The sequence below is a fragment of the Camelus bactrianus genome, chromosome 1 (genome assembly GCF_048773025.1).
Source record: "Camelus bactrianus isolate YW-2024 breed Bactrian camel chromosome 1, ASM4877302v1, whole genome shotgun sequence".
NCBI classification, from domain to species: Eukaryota; Metazoa; Chordata; class Mammalia; order Artiodactyla; family Camelidae; genus Camelus; species Camelus bactrianus.
Window position 1 is genome coordinate 11,783,622 of NC_133539.1, and position 23,342 is coordinate 11,806,963.

General features: G+C 44.2%; 1 protein-coding gene across 4 annotated transcripts in view; it reads left to right on the top strand.

Moving 5' to 3' along the window:
* The window catches only part of TIAM1 (TIAM Rac1 associated GEF 1), a 244,681-nt gene that overhangs the window by 43,639 nt on the left and 177,700 nt on the right, over nt 1-23,342 (top strand). For 2 of the 4 annotated variants that reach the window (XM_074360724.1, XM_045517841.2), the window contains exons 1-2: nt 12,296-12,445; nt 17,029-17,204. The exons of 1 other annotated variant lie outside the window; for it this stretch is intronic. The gene's annotated coding sequence lies outside the window, so the exon portion shown is untranslated. Of the gene's footprint in view, nt 1-12,295; nt 12,446-17,028; nt 17,205-23,342 lie in introns of those variants that run through there. One more of the 4 variants, XM_010956596.3, reaches the window with a different exon arrangement.

A 23,342-nucleotide genomic window follows, 5' to 3' on the forward strand; every position in this document is an offset into this window, starting at 1 on the left:
TTTGGGAATTACCATTAAATAGTAAACAATTGTTTATTAATTGTAGTGGATTAATTATTATTAATATTTCTTCATTTTAATTCATTAAATTGAATGATATAGTATGTTAAGGAAAAGTAGAGCTGCTTTGGGAAGAGGGGCAGTTTGGTGGGGAAAAGTGGGCCTAATTAGGCTACAGTGGTCAGAAAGTACCATTTGAACGAAGACTTAAAGAATGTCAAGAGATTCGCTAATTGCATATCTGGAATGTTCCAGAAAGTGGGAGCATGTTTGGAAGGTTCAGGGAGCATCAAGGAGGGTAAAGTGGTACGAGTGAGGGGAGCTGGAGCAGGGGACGAGGTCGGAGAAGGAACGATGAGGCCCAAGCAAGACGTGACAGGCTTTGTAGGGCCCTCCCAGGAGTGTGGCTTTTACCCCTGGATTGAGCAGGGAAGGGATGTGGTCCCATTTTCACATTGAAAGTTTCCCTCTGGCTCCTAGGATGAGAATGGACTGTAGGTCGGCAAGTGTAGAAACAGGGAGACTTGTTGAGAGGCCGTGCTATGGTCCGGTAGGGAGTGGATGTGGCTCAGACTTTAGTGGCAGCGGTGGAGGTGCGGAGAATTGACTTAGATTTAGAGTAGAAAAAAGAGCGCATCTTCATGCCTACAAAAATGCTGCAGCAGAGCGAGAGAGTTTGAGGATGTAGAGGAGAGAGAGGGAAATTGCTGGAACATCGTCCTTGAGTGGAGGGTGGGGTTGCGTGGGGTCTAGTCACAGGTGGAGGAATTGGTCTTAGGTAGGATGTGATAGTTATCTAAGGTCACAAGCAGGAGGTTGGAGCATGTGGGTGCAGACAGATACGTGTTGGTGACTATGTGTAGCCTTCAAAGTGATGGGTCCTATGTGACCACTTCAATTTTCTCAGAGAAGTATGATGAAAAATCACCAGCTGAGAGAAAAGGTGGGGAGAAATTATTGGGCATCTGGGAAGAGAAGAATAGATGTGAACTTCATGAGTGGGTATGAGTGGACTGGGAATTTTGGTGTGAGATCACTGATTTCATTTAAAGGGACTTGACAGTAGTGGTCATGGGATTAAAATAAGACCAATAGATTGTTTGGGTTTTTAAAAAATTTTTCCTCAGAGTCAACTGTTTGGGTCTAGGCAGTTTGTTGGATTTAAGCAGGTTGATGTCTTTGCCAGGCAGATGTGACCAAGTAATAGAGGGACAAGGAAGTTCAGGAAGGGAAATTAATGATAAGCCAAGGAGGACTGTGAGGCAGCAGAGCTGTGAGGATCAGTGAAAGGTGGAGGGATGTTTGGGTTAGGGTCTGAGAGGGAACGGTCTGTCTAGACGGGAGGCCGTGAACTGAGGGTGGGGTGCATGGTGTTGGCTGTATGGAGGGTTTATTGGTATCTTTCCCCCTTTTGGTTAACAACTCTATGTATTTCAGATATTTAGCATGCAATGTCTTGAAAATTCTTAGTAGGTGTTATAAGTTGAAAAGCCCAAGTATTTGTGTATTATTGGAATAAACGTATATATCCCCCCATCTCCCCGACCCTGGTCCCTATTTCTCTTCTTGCTATTTGGGATTCTAAAAGGAAGTGGCAGAGGACTTTACTCTGTGTTTAGGAGAGATCTCAGGCCTGGGTGGTTTTGGTCATGCTTCTGGTCTTGGTTATCATCACAAGGGTGTAGTCCATTTAAGTCAACAGATATTTTTTGAGGGTTCACCATGTGCTAAATACTCTTCTAGGTACTCGAAATAGAGTTGGGAGCAAAGTAGATAAAAGTCCTTACTCTGGTGGAGCTGATATTTGGTTGAGGGTGGGGGGTGGGAGGGAGAAACAATAAATAAGACAAATAGTAATATAAGAAAATGTTTAGTGTGTGTATAAAGCGGGGGGCAACCTAAAGCAGGGAAGTGGGGAAGGAAGTGTGCCAGGGGAGAGAGGTGATGGTGGAGGGTTGGGGGAGTGGCTCAGAGGACCTAACTAGCAGGTACCTTGAACAAAGAGCTCAAATCTAAGGTCCATGTATGCCCAGAACAAAGGCAAGTCCCCACGGGAGCAAACAGCACAAGCTGGCACCATGTCCTTGTAAAAACAAAAATCCATGCTAATGCCAAAGCCAAGAGTATTGTTTTTGGTTATTGAAGTCGAATGAGTCAATAGACTCCCTGGATGTGGCAGTATCGTCTATGAGACCAGGGACATGGGCAGTTCGTTTGCAGCTCTATTTGATTTTTTGGGAGAGGAGGCTGTCTGGTGGGTGTTCCTTCAGGAGGCTGCTGACCTCAGACCTGGCCAACCTGACTAATTTTTGCCAATGGAAAGTTATGTGTGTAAAGGATTACAGCTGTTCTTTAACGGGCTGAGCTCATCTGTGGCTAGAAAGAAGAACAGAGGCTTTGGGAGGAGTGAGGAGTGTGAGTCATGGTCTCCAGCCTTAGCAAGGTGTGTGAATGCACTGAAGCTGAGATGGCTTATCTTGGTCACAACCAGCCCTCTGCGAGGATTCTCAGCCTGGAAGGTTAGCATTGCTGTGATCCAACGCTGAGAAATTCCTTTTCGTGGAAGCCAGGCAGCTGGGAGCAGAAGACTGAGCTTGGGTGTTTCAGGTGATCTGGGGAAACATTCATCAACCTGCTTGCGTGATCCTACCCCACACCGACCGGTTAGCGTGTGTAACTCTTGGTGCCTCCACCAAGAGCAGTGTGTCATCCTGTGAGTCACCTGCTGTGTTTTACTGGGAAGTCTGGGAGAGCGTGAGCTGGTTGAGCTCGAGCAAAATTCCGTTCAGTATGTATTTCTTGACTGTGAACCAAAATCACAAATAGGTTAGTATGAAATACCCACCCAGTGGTTACTTATCTCAGCCCAGATCTTGAACTTGGCTCTGGCAGGAGACCTTGGTTCTGCGAAAGGACCTGGTGAATATATTCGTGAATTTCCTGTTCACGCATGATGCATATTCTTTGACGATTGCCCAGTTTGATTTGCTCACCTTAGATAACCTTGCTCGGTCATCTTTCTCAGATGGTGTGATGACTACCTTCCAGGAGCTTCATGACAAGCCCTGAAATCTTGCCTTGGTTGCCTGCCTGCCACATTTGGCCTTGAAAGGGAGATGAGGTGCCCCGTGAGTAAGCGCGGGCTTCGGGAGTCAGACTCAGCCCTCTGGCTTTGTGAGCCCAGACCCTGTGAATGCTAATGGTGATGAGAACAATGAAAACAAATTCACTGCACGTGAGGATGCCCAGGTCAAAGATGATGACAAGGCCACAGGCCAGTTGGAGCAATGAGATCAGGGAGAGATAGGGTCCCAGCCTCAGTGAGACCAAGTTAGAATTTCAGACCTGCTTCCCATTTGTTGAGTAGCTTCAGGCAGTTCATGTAACCTCTCTGTGCCTCAGTCTCCTTATCTGTAAAATGGGTCTAGTCATGGTACTTTGTTGAACTGTCATGAGGACAAAGTACAAAAATAGATGAGCAGCCCCCAACCTTGTGCTTTTCACAAAGTGCTCGGGAAATATGGCCTCACAAGCGCAATACTGTTATAGCCTGTTTTACAGATGAGGGACAGAGGCTTTACAAAAATTAGGTGATAGGCTTGTGACTAGAAAAGGAATTCATGGCCAGTCTAGGTCTGTTAAATGGGATAAATGTATAAATCGTGGTCTGTTTAAATATGTGCCATTTCGTATTTTCAACTGGTAATTGGAGTTTGATTTATTTCCCCTCCTTATGGTTTTGGAGTCAGATCCCATCCTTTCTGGTTTCTTGATCTGCTTGGAAATTTGGGGTTGGGATGGGTTGGTGGACGTGGATCTACGGTGAGAGATGTTCCGTACAAGTGTGACACCTGGCACACTGTGGAAGCTCTTGGTGTGCCAAGGTGTGCCTCTTTTCATCTTTATAATCGCAAGAGATTTAATTTTACAGGTTAGACAATTCCATTTTATCACTTACAATTGGAGAAAAATGCTCTTTTAGGCGTGTGATTGGGATCATGGTCATGCAACAGGGAGAATGGGCACATTTTAAAGCTTGGTTAATGTGCTTAGATTAAAGTTTTGATTCCTTTTGTTTTTGGCAGCAGTAGTTTAAAAAGCTACACGTACCTGAGCCAGTAGGTTGAAAAATATGTCTTTTTTATCAATCAAAGGTTTTATGATGTGAGTTATTCAAATACAGTAATTACCTTGGTTGTCCATATGTAAATATTTTTGCTCTTTCTTCACCAACATAGCTCTTTCTCTATCTGAAGGCACAGGTTTGATGGCTTTGCCAATGGCCCAATGAATCTTTTTAGTCCTGTATTTCTTACAGTCATATATCAATTGATCTAAGAGACTCAACAGGTACTCCTATTTGCATCAGAACATGCAAGTCTCTTAGAAATCAGGACTGCAGTTTCTTTCTTTTTTTTTTTTAAGTATATATATTTTTTATTGAGGTATAGTCAGTTTACAATGTTGTGTCAATTTCTGGTGTACAGCACACTGCTTCAGTCATACATGAACATACATATATTCATTTTCATTTTCATATTCTTTTCCACTGTAAGTTACCACAAGATACTGAATATAGTTCCCTGTGAAAATATGTCTTTTTTGACTCTTTAAAAATTGTGGTAAAAATATATAACATAAAATTTGCCATTTCAACCATTTTTATTTGTATGAGTCAGTGACAGTAGTTACATTTACAGTGTAGTACAATGATCATCACTGTCTCTGTCCCAAACTTTTTCATCACCCCAAGAAACACTGTAACCATTAAGCAATAACTCCCCGGCCCTTCTGGTAACCTCTAATCTCCTCTTTATCTTGATGAATTTGCCTATTCTAGATATTTCATGTAAGTGGGATCATTTAGTAGCTGTCCTTTTGCATCTGACCTCATCACTTAGCATAATATTTCCAAGGTTTGTCCATATTGTAGCATGTATCAGAACTTCATTCCTTTTAATGGCTGAGTAATATTCCATTGTGTGGGTCAGACCAATTCTGTTTATCCTTTCACCTGTTGATGGACACCTGGGTTATTTTTCACTTTTTGTCTATTGTGAATAATGCTGCAATGAATGCTCATGTACAAGTGATAAGTGATGCTATTTTGTGGCATCTGTAGAGACATATTTTAATTTCTTGGGACTCTAGGAGTAGGGCTTTCCTAATTGGGGGAGTCCTTGTTTTTGGCCTGGGTGCCTGCATGACCCCCTGGCCATGTATGAATATATGAATGTGTCCCACATCTCTACCAGGCTTTCCCCGCAGTCTTGTTAAGTTTACCACTGTAATTTGTTTGCGAGGATGCTGGCTGTTGGTGAATCACATCGCCTTCAGCCATCCTGGCTTGACTACATCCTTGCATCCCAGGTCTCTGAGCCTCTTGTTTACTTGTCTGGGGATGAGCCAAGAAATTTCTCACGCACGCAGTTACTATGGCTTACTTACTAGTTTTAGATGGGATCAATTTGTTTCATTTTTTATTTACATATGCCTTTTGTAGTATGTTGAGGTACAGAATTATATATGCATATACTGCCTTTAATGTTTATTTTATGGAATTTTATTTAAGGAGGTAATAATTGAGTTGATGGAACATACAGCAGATTTGTTTCCATAGATCTGGCTTCTAGGCTGATTCTGCCATCATTTTATTCAGTGAGCCTGAACTAGTTACTTAACTCTTCTGATCTCAAATGAACAAGTGATTTGTAAGTGTCCTCTGCTCTTACCTATGTGAGGGTCTGTGACTCTGCATGTGTCTGTTGCCCTACCTTGGGCCATTTAAAATTTTGAGATCGAGGCTTGTTGTATTTCCTGATTGAAAATAATCTTTGCATGTTAGGTTTTTGTTTTCATTAGGGAAAATGGCACCATGTGCTCCTAGAGACCCTCAGATCGAATGCCCGTGTCCTTGGCAGGGGAAAGCAAGACAAGTTGGTTGTCATTAGCATGCTCCCCTGACATCAGAAGTCCCCTCATTTTAATTGATTGTGTCCCTGTCACTAGCAGAGAACTCTGTAAGGTGCCAGATGTTGGAAATGCACCTGTGGGTGTGGTCCTTTCCACTTCACCGTCGTACCCAAGTGCTAGGTGTGTCACTCCTGTCCGGGTTCACCTGGATATGTTTTGGTCCAGAAATGTGAAATGACAATCACTGATGTATTTTAATATAAATTAAAAATTAAAATTAAAAAAACTATTCTCACTCATGAGAAACAAAACCAAATACTGTTATACAGGTTGTCCTTGGTGAGTGCCACGGGCCAGCGTGGCTGACATGGCGACCCTCGCCAGAGGACTTGCGCTTTCCCACGATAGAGGCTCAGTGTGGAGAGTTAGGAGGTCTCTCTGTGGCCTGGGGGTCTTGGAAGGGGTCCCCTCGCTCAGCCGGCATATAACTAGTGTCTGAACTGCACTTTATTCATTACTAAAATAGCAATATCAACAGGAAAATGTCAAGAACATTGTAAATGCTAACGTAGTTTGAAATATAGGCTTGGCTTATTTCCTGGTTGGAAACCGTCTTTGCAGGTATAGCATCCTTCACTACTTAGGGAGAAGGTCGAGCGTGTGCCTGGACAAAGCCCGTTAACCCATTGTCAAAGGCATATATTTCAGCCTCCCGTTTTACTGATGGGGACACTAGATGGCTTGCCCTGAGTTATTCATCTGGTTGTTGGTGGAGCCTGGACTTGAACAAGGTCCTCTTACTTCATGTCCTTGCTTCTCCCGTGACCAAATGAGGTCTCCCCAACAGGAACGTTCCCTGAGCTGGCTGTTTCCAGAGGCTGCAGTACAGAGGACCGTAAGGCTATCCTGGCTACATGTTCTTTTGGGAAGAAGGCGGGACTAAAATTAGAACTTGACTTCTTATCTTTGTACATTCGTTGTTCAGCATGACCTAACTCTTAGTGCCAGTAATGATTATGATTGTTTATTGCTGCTGAGTGGAGAGGTGCCTGGAAGATCCCCCACCAGTGAAAACCCAGATGCTCTCTCCCCCGCGAACCACATGTACCTCTTGTGCAAGGTGCCCAGGACACATGGACGCGGGCCGCCGCCCGGTGTGTGTGGGCAGGACAGCATCTGGCCCCACGTGGTTGATTGCAAGTAGGTGCTAAGAGTTCACGGACTTTTCCTCTGTCTTCTTTGTTACCCTTACCCTCTGTTTGCCCTTCCTCCCCTTCACCCTTCCAGTCACCAGCCTGGGTTGGGTTATAAGTATGTGGGCCACCACTGAGGCCTGAAACTCTTGATCTTGGCTTGTGAGATAAAAGTTGTTCTGTAAGGAAATGTAATTTGAGGCAATGAAAGCCATGGGGGTTTTAAAATCATGGAAACATATAATTGAAAGATGGAGCTGGAAAAAATTAATTTGAACACCATCATTTAATGGTTGAGGAAATTGAAGGCTCCGGATTTTAAGGAACTTGCCACACACTTGGTCACCGCAGTGTGTGCTGGAGATGGCGTTGAAAGGCTATCAGAGTTTTCTTGGCCTCTTTTCAGCAGATACTGTATTTTCAGGAATATTTCTGCTTATTGTGTTTTCAGACAGAGAAATCTCTGTTAAGAGTCTCTAACTTTGGTTGATGAAGAATTTAATTTTAAGTCGCACAACATTCTTGCATCAAATCGAATTTAACGAGGGCTTTGCACACCAAGGCCTCGCCTGAAAGGATGAAACTTGTTTTTTTCTCAGGGAGAAGGAAGGCTTTGTCCTGGGTGAATCGAGGGTTTTCAAACACGTCAGTATTCCTGAGCAGATCCTCAGATCACCAACCACAGGAGTGGGTGGGATGGGTCCATATTTAGACTTTCAGTCAGTTTCAAATATAAGAGATTGATTTTGGCAATCAGTGGCAGCCAACTGCAAAATGTATTCATGAAAAAAGCTTCTGGATTTCCAGAGTGACATCCCAGGATTAACGGGATCTGTGTTTGGATCTGTAATTATGCTGGGGAATCATCTTTTTATTTGGATTCAGTTAATTTGACTGTGTTAATTAACACCCCTGTTGGGCTTCACCTCACTGCAGGAGGAGGGGGCACGTCCTCCCCAGCTTTGTTGCTGACAGTTGACATGGGTGATGGCAGTTGGTGTGAGTGCGTTTTACCTCATTCGTGAGACCCCTTCTCACGAGCTCCACGTGCAAGCTGGGAAACCAGCAGCAAGCTCGGGTGCAGGCGCAGGCATCCAATTTGCAGACCTTGTCAGCTGAGCTGATGGCAATGCTTTTGGGTTAAGCTGCCTCGCGATTCCTGATCTGCTTGGTTTTGCAGACCACTGAACAGAAATCCAGAGGGTTCTTGCTTAAGGAAGGCATTTGTGTAACTGAGAACACAATTTAAAAGGAATTTTAAAAGCTGTCTATTGTAGATCTAATATAGAAAACAGCAGGATAAAGACTATGTTAAAAGCTTTGGGGAAGATAAACTCTCCATAGTTTTTGTTTGTTTCTGAGTGTAAATTCAATGGACAAAGAGAAAGAACTTTCTCCCCCACGTGACAAATGTTGTTTTCCAACTTGCCTGTGTTTCTTTATTACACAGCCCTCTTAGGTCTGTTTAGCTAGTTCTTATGTAAATATCCATTGACAGTACAAATGCCTTATGAGGGTGTCGTGGTTTATAGTTTTCCAAAGTGTTTTATGTAAATCTTTTCCTCGGTGGGAGTGCGTGATTATGTCTGTAACTTGTATCCTTTAACATCGTCCCCAGGTTCATCCTGATCGTGGGAAATTGTTAAAAACAAAAGTCAGTTGTGCTCCCTCTACTGGCTTCATTTCTTTTTCTTTTTCTTCTTTTCTTTTTAACATTTTTTTAAAATTGAGTTACAGTCATTTTACAGTGTTGTGTGGCTTCATTTCTTTGGAGCAGAAATACTGTACGTTCGTGCCTAAGTTTATTGCTTTTTGGTTGGGCTCAGAATTGTGCTCACATTTTCCCTCCTAAATTCATATGACCTTTAAAAAGCAAAATGAATGGTTTTAAAACTGCAGGTTAAGAAGCAGGTCACTTAAGGAGGGATCAGTGTCATCCTCACCACCAGTTTGTCAAGTGGTGTGTGGAGGGGACCCCCAGCTTGGCACTCTTCCTTCTATTGTAGGGGTGAACGCTTTGGTGTAGAGATGTTCCTCTGTGTGGCAGTGGCCACTGCCTGGGCGCCTCCTGGGTGCTGACCTTGGCGAGCTTTCATCTGTGTCAGGTCTTCAGCAATCTGTCAGCCACTGAATGAGACTAGCAGGTTTTATGTGTGCTCACAGGTCATTCAGACTGTTGGACTCAGGTGCCCTGTGGATTCCTTTGGAAGCAACTCTAGGGAATTCTTTATTTCCTCGCTTGAGAAGTGGGCATTAAAGTGGGGGCTCTTTTGGTTTAATCCCACATGCATTTATTGAGAAACTACTCTCTGTTAGGCTTCAAAGGGGATTCAAGATGAGGAAAGCCACTGCCTCCTGGGAACCACCCCCACAAACCCAACCAAGAAACACTGAGCAATAGCAACAAAACTCTTCTTCTTCTTCAAGAGAAAAAAAAAACCATAGCAGTCCAGTTAAAAGAAATAGTGCTTACACAGAAGCAAATTAAATGTCCATCAACAGATGACTGGATAAGATGTGGTGTACGTGTGTATACACACACACACACACACACACACTCACACACACACTGGAATACTACTCAGCCATAAAAAAGAATAAAATAATGCCATTTGCAGCTTACGGATGGACCCGGAGACTGTCATTCAAAGTGAAGTAAGCAAGAAAGAGAAAGAAAAATACCATATGATATTGCTTAAATGTGGGATCTAAAAAAAAAGGGCAAAGTTTAAAATTGAACTTATGGGACAGATACTTGTGATAGACAATAATAAAAAGTAAATTTCAAAAAAAAAGGAAATAGTTCTTAGTTAATGATGAGATCAGAAAAACTGTAGAGAAGATGTCTCCACGTTGTAAGTCCTTCACCCCGACTGGTCGACTTTGTGATGCTTGCATTCTTTTTCCTGTAAGTGATTTGTAACTTTCTTTCTGATAAGCTGTAATGAGGTTAAACATCCTTCCTGTTCTCAATGGAGTGTCTCCAGCTAATGACTGTCGATGACTGATGTGGCTGTGATAAGCCCGCCTCTGTGTGTATTTCACTCCGCACACCATGCCTCCTTCCCCCAACCTTGCGATGACTCTAAAGCTCTACACATCTTCCACCCTTTTCTTGATCATCTTCATCCAATTTCAACATAAGTTGTTGGCTTAGTGTGTTGCATGGACCTGAGGTTGTGCCCCAAACTACTGACTGCTTTACTGCTTCTGACCCCAGTGCCCATTTTCTCCTGAGCCCACACAGATGGTTCACAGCCATCAGCTGCTGTACAGTGGAAAGGAAGGAGAAATGCTATCCTGTATTTTCATAAGTCCCTGGAGAGTCTCTTTAGAATGTTGATGATCATAGATGGAATAAATCAGTTAAATGACAGTTGATAGAGAAACTTCCATCTCAGAGTTTCTCACTAGCAGCACTGTTGGCATCTTGGCTACATAATTCTTTGTTGTAGGGGGCTTTCCTGAGCATTTTAGGATAGTTAGCAGCCTCTCTGACTACTTCATAATAGATGCTAATAGCACCCCCAAGTTGTGACGACAAAGAATGTCTCCAGAGACTGCTGTTGTGTTCCCTGGGGGCAAAGTCACCTCCTGTTAAGGACCAAGGCTCTATCCAAACATTCCTTTCTGTTTTCATTGGGCGCCTTCAGCCTTCAGCCTTCAGAAGTCTTCACGAGCACTCTTTCGTTTGTTTGCTTCATTCATTTATCAAATAGTTATTACATCTCTACTTATGCTGGCCTCTTTGCAAGGTACTGGGAATATAAAGCTGAACTAGGCATCTACTTTTTTTTTTTTAAACGGAAGTATAGTCAGTTACAATGTGTCGGTTTCTGGTTGAATCCATTTTGAATGTATCATAATTTCCACCATTTTGATTTTTATCATTATTATCTTGAAAAGTTCCCTTTTCTGAGGACTGCTCCCAGCCTATGACTCTGGCAGGCATGTGAACAATTAGGACTTCTTTAATAATAAATGTTGTGTTTCTATTTCTGTAGCCTGTTTGTTTGAAAAAAGCCCCTTGCAATGTGGGTCAGTATCCTTGGCTTTTGACACAGCTATTAACCTTGTAAAATGATAGTACTCTATTAATCTATCAATTTCATCCATGAATGCTTCATGCATTTCAGATATGGCCTCTGCTTGTCATTCCAGAAACCCTATTTTCTTACACTGTGATTTCTCTTATTCTCTTCAACCAGCCATCTGAGGCTTCATTTAATGTGTGGTCCTTGTTAGGTTTATTTAATGAAACTTTTGTTTGGGAACCAAGAGCAAGTCCAGCTGAAGGATACTCATTGGATTGCCTTTAGCATGTGTCCTTTAGAGTTTTTGGAAACTTATAAAAATAGCTCATGGGAAATCAAATTTACAGCAGTTATATTTCAAAGAGGAGGGAAAGAGGGATGTATTTCAGAGAGCAGTTTAAAGAAGGCTTCAACAATATTGGTAATTTAAATTTTTTATGTTTCGTGATGGATACTTGGGGGCTCATTATATAATTTTCAAATATATTTTTGTATATCTGAAATATTTTGTAATAACCTTTTTTTCAGTTCTTTTTTATTGAAATTTTGTTGATTTACAGTGTGTTAGTTTCTGGTGTACAGCATAGTGATTCAGTTATACGTATATATATTCTTTTTCATTATAGGTTGTTACAAGATATTGCATGTAGTCCCCTGTACTATACATTAGGACCTTGTTGTTTATCTGTTTTATATATAGAAGTTTGATCTGTAATAAGCTTTAAAGGAAAGATAGCTAGCTGCAAGTTTGTTGGTTTTTTTTTTTTCCTCCTGTCCTCCGTTATTTTAAACTAGATGTTTAGGAATTAGGTTTTCAGTTGCTGAACTACCCTGCCCCGGGGAAGAGGGGTTGCCGAGCAGTTATTTAAAATTTATAGCATGTTAAATTTGGTGAGAGGCACTGCTTTCTTGGCTTGTGCTAGTCGAATAATAATTTGACAGAAACTCAGGCTTTCTGCAGGGCGACCAGGTTCATCTGTAAAATGGTTAAGACCTGTTAGGAATTAATTTCCCCTAAGGATGCGAGGAGCTGAGCGCTGGGGAGTTGGTGGCCTTGCGAACGCCAAAGGAAAGAATTAAATTGGAGGAGGCGGAGAGGAGGGAGGCGCCGGTGGGCGGGGAGGAGCCACAAACCCTCTCCAGCACACCCAAACGACCAGATTCATCCTAGCACGAAACTTCACAAGTTACGCCCACTCCCACTGCCAGAAGCCGGGGAAGGCTGCTGCTTCCTTATTTCTGTTACTGGAAGTTTGAGAGATGGGAAGCTAGACGGGGGAAGCATGTGCGCCTCGCTGAGCACTGGTAAGCTTGAATTAAAAAAACCCCTTCTTTCCACCGGCGAATTTCTTTGTGCTGGATGGTGAGGGCCAGCCGCGACGGTGGCTTTGGACCGGGAGAGGCGGGATGAGAGCCCCGGGCTCCGCTGCTGCGGCGCGTGGACCTGTGCGCCCCGAGCACGCCGGCCCGGGATCGGCGGGCGCTGTGCCGGGGCTGCCCGGGGAAGCCACCCATGTGGGTCTGGCCCCTGGGGAAAGGGGTTTAGGCTTTGAAAGGGCTTCGCCTTTTTCCCCTTGCCTTCTGTAGCCTAGGATCGCACAGAATCCGGGATCGGGGAAGGAGATTGTGCACCAAAGATGCGCCCAATCCCCGCTGTCCTGCTGCGCGTTCAGTAACAACAGGTCAATGTCTTTAAAAGTGAACCCCATGAACGTCTTGGGATCTAAGTGACAAAAACTTCCGAAGGAATGTTCTGAAGCTGTGGCGCCCAGCAGGCTCCTGGATGGGAGTTCTGGAGTGAGGCATGGGGAAGTCTCCGCTTCTCATTAATTTTGTGTGGTTAAGTGAGTTCAGCTCAAGGCTTCCTGGTTATTGAGGTGTTATTTGTTTATGTGGATCTTTTTTTGTTGTTGTTGTTGCAAATGTTAGTGTTTCTATGGCAGCTGGTTTATCTTTAGACTGATTGCCTAAGTCAATTTCGGGTGGGGTGTGGAGAGGAACTTTGGGTGGAGGGTGGCACTGGGGTTGGGGTGATTGCAAAAGACACTTACTATGTCTCAGCAAATGGTTAACTTGGCCAAACTCAAACATTCTTTAGATTTTATTTGGAGCCCCTCAAGGAGCTTTCATTTGGCATGTGTGGTGTTTGCTCCCTGCAGAGGGGTTAGATGGAGTCTTTTGGGTTAACTATTACCTGTGTCATCTATGTTATATCTGATCAAAAGGTTAGTGCAGAGCAGTGGGAGCTGTGTGTGTGTGTGTGTGTGTGTGTGTAAGCTAATCCTTCATAAGAATTTTTAGAGAATTGTCTTACTTTTAGGGCAAGAAGTGAAAGTGAATAAATGTGTGGCTCTTATATTTACAGAAAATCAAATTTCATTTTAACCACTGTTTCTCCCAGTTCTGGGCTGGGTGCAATTACAAGGATGTTAGTAACCGATTCTGTCATCCTCCAATACTGGAATGGAAGAGCCTGGCTTTCCTCAGCCCACCTGCCACTTGAACTTCGGGGCTTAGGGCACAGGTTTCTGTGGCCACAGTTTCACTTAGTTTGTTTTCACCCTCCAGCTTCCCTGAAGTTAATGATAATGGAAGGAAAATGGAATTACTTTTAAACCAATCTAGACAAATCCCAAGGAAAAACATCAGGTTGCGCGGTCCAGGCTGTCACACTGCTGGAGCCCTGAGTTCTAGGTCTTTGTGGGCTCAGGAAAGAACATGGCAGGTAGATATGAACTTGGTGCTGATTCCTCCCACCCGCTGGGAACCTTTGGTAACTCACTCAACAGGAAAGACAAGCAGACCGGTTCTCGTGACAGTGCTGGTGAAACTGACTAATGGATCCTTGCTCATGGAGTTTTATGGAACAGTAATCCTCAGCTAGAGAAGGGCGAGTATGTTATGCATAAAGGTTTCTCGACACTGTTACATGGGACTGTTCAAAGACATCATCATGCAGACATTTGAAATTGGGTTAATTCTACTATATGACCTTGAAGGTGTTATAACTTTGGTGTCTCCTTTTTTTTTCTTATGGTCCCTTTACCTCTACTGTAAATAACCTGGTTTGGCTCTGGCTATTTGAAAGTTTTTAAAATTATAATTGCAAATTCAATTTGTTCAATGGAAATAGGACCATTAAGATGATCTTGTTTTAGTATCTCTTTTTTTTTAAAATAGGAATTTTCCTATTTTATGTAAGGTTTTAAATTTATTGATACAAAATTGCACTGAGCATCCTTTCATAATATTTTTAAAGACTGTATCATCTGTAGAAATGTTTTCATTCCTGGCTTGGTTATCTGTGCCTTTTTCTCTTTTCTTCTTGATCAGTTGTGCTAATGTATTACCAGTTTTATTGGTCTTTTGGAAGACCCCACTTTGGTTTTGTTTGTATTTTAAATGAAGCAAAAACAAACACTACTTCTTTTAAGTTGATATGCATTTAAAAAATTCTATCCTGTGGAACTCTGTCAAAAAAGATTTTAAGAGCCTTTAAAACTAAGGAACTGAGTCTCCTAGCTGTATGGCAGAAGACATTATGTATTTATCTTTATGGGAAAAACATCGACATAATGTTTTTCAGCTTTATTAAAATAAAACATACCTTGTGTTCTTGGGTATCACACACATTGGATTAAATTGTTCTAAGGTGGGTTTTGTATATTCACTGGGACACACCCTGTGAAATTGCTTTGGAAACATCTAACTGAAATTATATAAGACTTACTGGTAATTTAATGTGAACTGGAGGTGCTTTCAACCCACCTGACAATACAGATTTACTTTGTACCAAGGCAGAGCAAATTTGCTGTAATGATGGAGGAAGAATGTCTCATTTTGGTTCACATTCAATGCATGAGCCTTGGCATTTTAAAGTTTTCTCAGAAAAATCTTCCTGGGTATGTAGCAGTATAAAAACAAGAACTTTGGAGTCAGAAAGAGCTGAGTTGGAATTCCTGTTCTGTCACTTTTAGCTGTGGGGCCTCAGGAAAATTGCCTAACCTCTCTGAGCATGTATGTCCCCTCCTGTGAGATGGAAATCATGAAAACTGCTCTGGGGGTGCTGTTGTGATATTTCTGCATGAGTATTCATGTCAGGTACCTACCTTGTGGTTTGGCACAAAGTAGACACTTAATAAATCGTAGTACCTTGAGTGTTTCCCTCTCCTTCTCTTGTTCAACCTCACAGCTGTCTGTGTCTTCCTTCCAAAAATGTGAAAGGTTATTGCAACAGAATAAAACAAAGCCTCTTCTTTCAGTTGTTATCTCTTCACTATGGGCAGGTGGGATCACTAGCTTCCATAGCTTCAGCGTCTTCATCTTTATCCTAGTTGATTGGTAGTAAACTGGCTGTACATTTTTCCCCTCCACTTTTTTTTTGGGGGGGGGAGGGAGGATTAATTTTATTTATTTATTAAAAAATTTTTTGTCTTTAATGGAGGTACTGGGGATTGAACCCAGGACCTTGAGCACGCTAATAAGCACATGCTCTGCCACTGAGCTATTCCCTCCTTCCTCACCTCCACTTTTTATCTTACCTTCCTGGGATTGTTGTTTTTTCCCTTCAGTCCATCTCACCACCTTGAGGGTCTCACTGCTCTATTCTGATTCCCTCCTTCCCTCCCTGCCTCCCTCCCTCCCTCCCTTCCTTCCTTCTTCCCTTCCTTCCTTTTTTTTTTGCTGTCCTTAGGGTACAAATGAAATGGGTACAAAGCTTAATACTTGGCAGAAGCTGCCATGGAAGTTCCTGGGGTTGCTTCTGTGAAGGCAAAGTTTGTTAAATTTAGTTACTCCAGAGTTTAACTGGGAAGTAGGTGGTGCTGATGATTACTGTATCAATTTTGTATTGTCAGTGTATTTTCTGAGAATATTTTTCCAGAGCTTGGAGTTCCTCTGCGCTTTAGGGGGAAGGGTGGATTGTTTAACGCTATAGCTGACCTCGTAACCAAGAAGGGAAACAGGGAGCCTAGGGTGGAGGAGGTTGGTTGATTAATATTCCTGCACAAAGGTCTATAGCTTTACTGAAGTCAACCAGACTTAAGCTGTGTTCTCCCTGGGGTGTCTCAACTGAAAAGATCCTGGAGAATATTTGGAAAAAAATGGTTAAGATTTATTTAGGTGTCCAGTGTTGCAAAGGGCTGAACTGGGCACAGGAAAGGATCTGAGCTGGGAAAAGGCTTTATGGTATGGTGCCAGCATCCGTTCTGCGCGAGGAGTGAGACTTGGTTTATGTTTTGTGGAGTTATTTTCTAAGACGGCAGATTGATGAACTGGCTGCCCTGCGTCTGGCCTGTCCGCTGTGACCCCGAGCGCTGAGTAACAGCGCCAGGGCTGCTGTTTGTTTTAGTTGGTGATTTTATGAGCATGGAGAACAAGAGGACTGTAGTCTTCCTAAGTGTTTTGCAGCACCACTTCCCCAGTTTATTTTGATTCTCTTGCTTGAAAACAAAGTGTCAGCGTGGGGTTTACTGGTACGACTTTTGGGGGAAGAGATCATCACTTTTGGAAAGTTGTATTTGTTTAGTGATTAGGGGTGCATTTGTGAGATCTTGTACTGGATCCTAGAGCCTCGTGTGGTCCCTTGGAATTGTGTTTGCTAGTGTTCGGGAATTCCGACTTCCATAAATTGTGAGATTTGGGTGGGCAAGAATAACCATGGCCAAAGTGCTATCTTCAAAGCCATAATGCAATGAGGGCCTGGTAAGATGCTTCTTTTACTATTAAAATACGAATACTAATAAACACTGATGTATTGAGTGTCTGCAACATACGAAGTCCATTTCCGGTGTTATCTCACTAGTATTTCAGAGGATGATCTTGCAACCTCTAGAGGAATATAAAAAATGAGCGCAAAACCCATTATTTTCCTGTGTCTGCTCTTGTAGGCAGAACCACAGTGGACTGAAGCCCACCTTTCTAGACCCGAAAGCCAGGAGGAGGAGGAGGAGGGGTGGTACCATGGGATGTGCTGCTGACTCCTAGCCTGTCACCTGGGACGTGAGCTGCCCCTGCGGACGGCACATTTGGAGATCTTGAGAAGCTTCTTCTGTTTTGGGATGGGGTAAGTGGGGCATTTGCAGACGCTGGGAAATAAGGAGTCAAGCTTTTAAAGTCCTTGTTGCAGGATCCTGCCCAAAGCCTCCTGTTCTGGGAATACAGGAGATTCATTATTTGTGACTGTTGTTTCGGTGGGAAGAGGGATTCTGATTGTCCCCGCTCCCAATCTGAGGCTTTGAAATTGACTTCCTGGGAACCTTCTGTTGCTGAGGGTCCCTTTCTCCTTGGGTCATTGGCATGGACAGGCCAATCTTCTGGAATTGGTGAGGAGAGGGTTGTGGTGACCCCCACGTCAGGGCCCCCGTGAGCTGAGTGGGTCTGCCCCGGTGGACTACCACCAGTTGGCACACAGTCCTCATTCCTGGAGTCATGAGGAAGAAGATTCCCGTTGATTCTCAGATCATGTTGTTTTAGAGACTTTCCAGGGTAACCTTCCTACCTTTGTCTTCCTGGATTTTCTTTTGCCTGCCCTCCTGACACCGGATAAGGGGAAGCCTGGTATCAGAATGGGCTTTTTCTGGGGCACTCGGACATGAGATCATGTTACTTTTAACACAGAGGATGAGCCCTCGTCTAAACTGGGAAGTGGGTTTGGGTAGAGAGCAGTATTTCACTTGGGCATCGCTGCTGTGCTCAGATGGGGTGCCGTCATTGCTTGCTGGGCAAGGAGCTGCCCGTTGAAAGGATCCACTCGCAAAGGTGCACGATTTGCAGGCACCTGGAGAAGAGAAATCGGCTGCAGTGACCCCTTGCCTACCTCCCGTGTGTGGCACGAGGCTCTTCTTGGGAAAAGTCCAGTGAAAAAGGGCTTTGTGCTCTTTTGTTCCTTCTGCCACGTGGGGACAGTGACATGTGCCCTGAGCATCCCCGCTTCACTTCATTGGGAGAGAATGATTTAGACCCAAAGGGGCTTTATAACTCCACAGAGTTGAGTTATCCTCTTCAAGCTTGCCTTCCTCCCGCGAACAGAGCCACACAAGCCTTGTTAGTAGGTGAGAAGCTGCTGTATTATTGAACATTGATCAGATTTTGGTCGTTTGCTGGCTGGTCCAGAATTTGAACAAAATACCTGACTCCTGACTTGATGGAGAGGCAGAATCACAGATGCTTCCTGAGGCAGGAGCTCTGCAATTCAAACAGAGTTTCCTGTAGTGAGAACACTTAATGTGAGATCTCCCCTCTAATCAGATTTTTAAATGTATGATACAGGATTTGCATTAGCAGTAGGGATGGTATTTTACAGCTGAGCTCTAGAATTTACTCATCTGGCGTAACTGAAATTTTATACCTGTTGATTAGCAATTCCCCATTCCCCCTGCCCCCAGCCCCTGGAAGCCAGCATTCCATCCTTTGTTTTCATGAGTTTTGACGATTTTAGAGACTTCGGAGAAGTGGAATCATGCCACATTTGTCTTTCTGGGACTGGCTTATTTCACATAGCACAGTGTTCTTAAGTCAAGGGTCATCCGTGCTGTCGCAAATGGCAGGATTTCCTTTTTTTTTTTTTTTAAGGCTGAATAATATTCATCTCTGTGTGTGTGTGTGTGTGTGTGTGTGTGTGTCTGTACACACTGCATTTTTTTTCATCCCTCCATCGATGGACATTTAGGTGGTTCCTACATTTTGGCTACTGTGAATAATGATGCTGCAGTGAACATGGGAGTGCTAGTAACTCCATGAAATCCCTGCTTTTTTTTCTTTTGGATAAATACCCAGATGTGGGGTTGCTGGGTGATACGGGAGTTCTGTGTGTGACTTTCTCCCAAACCCCTTCACGGTTTGGCACTGGGATCCCTGCAGCTTGTGGTTTCCCACCGGCACTGCAGGCCCTGCTCTGCGGGCCTTGCTGTGACTTGTTCCTCCCGTCTTACCTGCTGCTCCTGGCGGCCTCGATCCCGGCGGGCAGCCGGGGCCACTCCTCTCTCCGCCTGCACACGGCAGTCTGGGGACCTTGATCTTTACATCCCATGGTACTCCTATAATTGGGTTTTGGATTTTTTTTAAGGGGTAAAGATAATATAAATGATAATAATACAATTGTAGATCATAAAAATGATCAGTCCCTTGTAGCGCAGTGCAAGGAGCCACGTTACCTTTCATGCACATAAGCCTCGCCCACCTGCTTTCCCCCGATGCAGCCAGCACCGCCTTCCCTTTGTTGGAAAGCTGGCTTCAGGAGTTGATCCCTCTTGGACTGAGGAATCCTTGCACCCCCAGAGCCGTCTTTAGCCAAGGCTAACCATCAAGAGGGCACAGGTATTTCAGGACAACTCTGAGGTGTCCCCCGTCCCGTCTCCAGAGAGCCCTTGTGGCTTCGTTCCCCACCCCACAACTGGTTTTCTCTGGAAGTGCATCCTAGTAAGTCACTTAAACGCCAGTTCTTGTCTCTGACTTAAGTAACTTGTTCCAAGCTGCAGAGTTAGAAAGTGGGGGAGCCAGGATGATCTGAACCCCCCTCACCTGACCTGCTGTGCTCTTAACCGGAATGCTCCCACGTGTTTCTCCAAGGCAGTGCTGCGTGTCCTTTTCTGTATATGTGCCTCATTGTGGATTACAGTGACTGCCACGGGGTGTTCTGTAAATGCTTGCTTAAAGTGGCTGAACCGCCCGGCTGACCTTTGCACTATCCCCAAACAGCCGCACTGAGTCCTGTCTCTGGGCAGGTGTCCACTCGGTTTCCTGCTGGATTGACCATCCCCCAGCTCTTTCAGAGTCGGCGCAAGCTCACCTCCCCCTCGCTGCCTTTCCAATCTGTTCCAGCCCAGAGTCATTTTTCCCCCTCAGAACCAATATTATTTGTCAAATGTTGCCTTTTATATCTTCTCTCCTCCCAGCTCGATGGTAAATCCTTGAGCACCGTGCTGGTGCCCAGAACCACATTGTAAGTGTTGGGTGATTTGATTCTTTAGGGATTCACCAAAACCTGGGCCGAGCTGTCCAAAGAAATGCCATGGTAGTTTCTGGGTTCTGTGAATGAATGGAAATAATGAGGTCTGGGAATAAAAGTGAAGAAATAAAAATAAAGTAAGTGAGGGGGCAAATCTTGAAATCGTTCTCCCATTTTTGGGTGAGCCCGTGTGTGTGCTTTCACGCTGCAGCTGTTCAAGTTGAATCACAGGGTGGATGTATCATCTCTTGGCTTCAAGCACAGTGGCTAACTGTCTCCTCCTCCGGGGGAATTTAAGCAGATTTATGTGATGAATAATGTGAATTCACTTCCAATGCTTGGGATGTTGTTTGACAAACTTCATGTAAATGGTAGTTGAATCATGTTGCGTCCCCCCCTCCCTCCCTAATTGGAAAGATAACAATGATGTCCCCCAGCAGAGTCTGTGTGTTGAGTTTTAGCCGATGGGCAGCCTCACCGTCCACAGTGACCTCTCCTTTTTGGCTGGCTCAGACGTGCTTTACCTCCTGCGTGTGAGTCCACCGTAAGGTCTTGGGCTGGAACTGAAGATGCTGAGGAACAGAGACCACATACATTGAGCACCTCCTGTGCGCCTGGCATTCTGCATGGTGCTCTCCAACAGAGTACGTGACTGAACCTCACACCCACCCAGGGACACATGCTGTCCTCTCCAAGTCCAGCTGATGAACCCACGTGACTTTACCAAAATCCTGCCACTGCGGTGACCCTGGACTTGAACTGTGCTTTATCTGGCTTGTAATCTCAGGACCAGTCTCAGGACCTTCCATTCCAGGTATAAACAGAGGTGTTGAGATGAGGATTCTAGAATTCTGAGACTCCTGGTTTGTTTCTCATCTCTACCTTTTCTACCTTGGCCAGTTCCCCTTGGTGTTTCACTGCTCATGAAGTTATCCAAGTCAGGATTGCCCGGCGTACCATGTTTAGTTTTGGGGGTGGGTGTGTAATATTTGAAAATTATTACAAAATTAGGGGTCTGACTTTATTTTTAGATGCCCACCTGCAGCTGAAACATATCAAGCCCGTTCTTTGCATACCCTCAGGAAAGTTAAATAATTTCATCCTCCTTTTTAAGAAGAAGGAGCCTGTCCGGGCACACTAAGGGCTTTCTTGTCCCTGTCTTGCTCTGCAGCACATGTAACCTGGGGTGTCGTTGCCTTGGGGTATAATGCAGCAGGACTCCCTGGAGTCTTCGGTTGTCCTGTTCCTCTCCTGCCCACATTGCATAAACATTGGCATGGCAGGGACAGATGGCCACTCCGGGGGCTCCTTTGATGTCACATTTGGTTGCCTGGGTGGGGGTTGGGGTGGTTGCTACCAGCCTCCATGGGAGGAGAGGCTGACTGGGAAATACCCACTTGACAGCAGGTAAACAAAAGCTTAACTCCGGGAAAGCTGGGTGCCCTGATACGTGTGCGGGCTGGGCGGTAATGGAGTCAGGTTTACATAAGTGTGTTTAGCTTGGGAAGAAGCCAGTCGGCCCTGAGCGTGGGCTTCGTTCTCTGCTCCTAACTGATGCTCCCTGGAGTCCGGTTTTATTATGAGAAAGTGAATGGACTGAGGTGGGGGTGGGCTGGTGACAAGAGAGATGGGATTGCAGATAATTACTTTCAGAGCTAGAGAAAGGTTCGTTCCAGAGGCCTGGGTTCTCTTTGCTGGAGGTGCAGGTGAAGCATCTGAAATCCCAGGAGAGTCAAGATGAGGTGGCGGGGGGCCCTGATCAGTGGGACTCCTTGCTGGTCAGACAGCATCAATCTGTGTAATGAGAACCAAAGGCTGTGATGGAGATGGGAAGTCTGGTAATGACTATCACCCAGACAGGAGGTCGTGAGGCAGCAGTATCCCATCTGGAAGAAAAATCAAGGGTTGACAGTCTGCGACAGTCCAATAGTTCTTTGTGGGTTTAGCTTTGGAAGGAATATGGGAGGTAATTGCAGTTGGCTGCATGCAAACCAAGCATGGAGTTCAATCCAAGTGGAAAAAGCAAAAGCCACAAGGGTTGATTGAAAGCTTTTCCTGGTCTAGCCTCTGGGTAATAACTGTTGATATATTTTTTTCCCCTCCTAATGCATTTACAGAAGTCCCAACAAACCACATTGAGATAATGTATTCAAGTTAACAGAGTGACATCTAGTTACTAGACTTCGTATTGATTGGGATGTGGGGAAGGGAGTTCGTTTATTTACTCATTTTTCCCCAAAGTCACTCATTGGGTGGCTCTGGGTCTTCTCTTCAGAGGTGTCCTGGGGGATTCATTGAGGTGTGAGCACAGCTCTCATGCCCTCAAGGAGCTTACCGTGTAGAAGGGAAGATATTGTCTAGAAGCTTGGTACATTCGAAGGGTCAGGACATTTTGCTGTTCAATGGTGACATGATTGGGAAAATCATTAATGATAATATTATTATTGATTCCTATTGCTTATGAAGAGCTTGCTCTCTGCCTGGCACAGGTTTAAACGCTTAACATGCAGTAAAACCTCTAATCTTCCCAATGGCCCAAGGAACTACTATCATCCTGGCTTTACAACTGAGGAAACTGAGGCAGGGAGATGTAAGGGGACACAGCCAGTGCACAGCAAGTTCAGGCCGACACACGGGCAGCCGGCACTCCCACGCCCCCCACGCCTCTGTGCCTCTTCCCAATTCTGATTCTCCTGTGAGGCTGGAACAGTCAGTGCATCTTCAGTGTTTATTTCTAAGAGTCAGGGGCAAACAGACAAAGTGGGCACTTAGTTTCTGCTCTACTCTTTCAATAGTTAGAGGAATCTAGCTTGTGCAGATGCCTGATGGACCATTTAGCCTTGAAAAGATCTAACCAACTGACCTTTTACGTCCTTGGAGGGTGATTTTTAATTATCATATGAATAGCGTGAATATGAGCGTGAAGAGTTTCCTTACTCAGTTCCTTCATGGTGGGTTCAAAGGTTTTCTTTAGGTGGTTCCAGTGTCAGTGTTGATACTGGTAGAAATTGTTTCCATCTAGAGCACAGTGATTTTTCTCTTTTAGTGAATGTTCTTCTTCTTTTTCTTTTTAATTAGATGAGGGAGGTAAGTAAACTTAGCTATTTGTGTTTAAACAAAATGATTCTCGTTATTTGCCACTTAGTGTTTATTCCATAAAATAAAAGAGAAGAGCGTGGGGTTAGAAGTCAAGAGACCCAAGTTTTCTTTTCCTTTTTTTTTTAATTTAATTGAGGTATAGTCAGTTTACAATGT